Here is a 1,515-nt window from a genome sequence, read left to right on the forward strand (position 1 = left end):
CCAATATATAATTTATATATATATACACATACATACTGTATATGAATTAAATTTTTCATCAGAACTCTGGCTGCAGCATTTTAGATCAGCTGAAGGCTTTAAACTACAGTTTGTGGACTTCCTGATTGTAAAGAATTACAATAGTCCAGCCTTGAATAAAAAAATACATGGACTGGTTTCCCAGCATCACCCTTAGAAAGGATATTTCTAATTTTTGAAATATTTCGCAGATGAAACAAGGAAATTCTAGAAACACCTTTGTTATTGGAATTTAATGACAGGTCCTGATTAAAAATAAATGTACAGTAGAATATTTTGTGAATGAATTAATGTATTTATGTAAAATAAATATTTATTAAACTAACAAATACAGTTTGAAATGGATAAAAATAAAATAGTTATTGAGCTAAAAAAATAATTCATATATATATATGACACAGTAAGCTTATTTTTTTGGCCGGTCACTCAAAGTTAGAGGGTCAGATTCTTTAGAAAAGCTCTCAGATTTATCAAAACCTTTTTTTATCCCATTTCCAGCTCAAAATTACAGGTGATAAAACCTCGTCAAAATTGCCTTTTTCCTGAGATCAGCAGATTAAAAAAAATTGCCATCGATTTAAGGATGAGTTTTACACTTTAGAAAATATGCAAGTTAAAATGTGTTTTTATTGTTTATTGTTTTCATCGATGAATAAGAGTAAGTGATGTGTTTAATGCATACTAGATGATATTTTATCTTAACACAAAACATTTACCATAAAAGCTCTTAGAAGTCTTTTAATCTTGCATCAATTTTTGACTTCTTTTTTTATTTCTTTTAAAATAATTTTATCATTTACAGAGAAGTGAAGCTTTATTAAAAAAATAGACTCGTTTAGCAAATGGTTTTTCCATCATAAATGACTGTTTTAGACACTGAGCTTTTCCAAGTAATCCTGTGAAATAAATCTCTCTTTAGCATCGACTTTAAGCTCATTTCATCCAACACACTCTTCTTTAAAATAAACCATGTTGCCATCTGTTGAATTGGCTGGCAATACACGTTTTTCTAGCATGCAAATCTGTTGTGTGTGGGAGCTCAGTAATTCAACCTTTAATTCTTTGTGAAAGCAGAAAACATAATAGATCACACTTAATTTATTTTTATAAAGGATATCTATGGCAATACAAAAAATAAAAAATTCACTCCTTTTATTTTCAGACATCATCATTTGCTGACATGGAAGGGGTTTTTAATTAAAAAAAAGAAATACAAAATATGCCCTTGATTAGTAAATGTAGTTTCATAAAGAAATTGCAAAAAATGAGTGATGATTTTAAACATAAGTGTTACAAAATGGACGGATTTCTTACTAATTCAACCTAAAGAAATCACAGTTGAGAATGTATATAGTAAACGAAGAACAAACTGGTCATCACATAGTGTCAGTAGCTATTTTTCCATTACAAATATATGGTAAACTTTGTTGAAAAATACAGGAAAAACATAATGTGTAATTTCAAAAAAGTTTTCTA

Source organism: Cyprinodon tularosa, unplaced genomic scaffold (genome assembly GCF_016077235.1).
Source record: "Cyprinodon tularosa strain WSP-4 unplaced genomic scaffold, ASM1607723v1 ctg18, whole genome shotgun sequence".
NCBI classification, from domain to species: domain Eukaryota; kingdom Metazoa; phylum Chordata; class Actinopteri; order Cyprinodontiformes; family Cyprinodontidae; genus Cyprinodon; species Cyprinodon tularosa.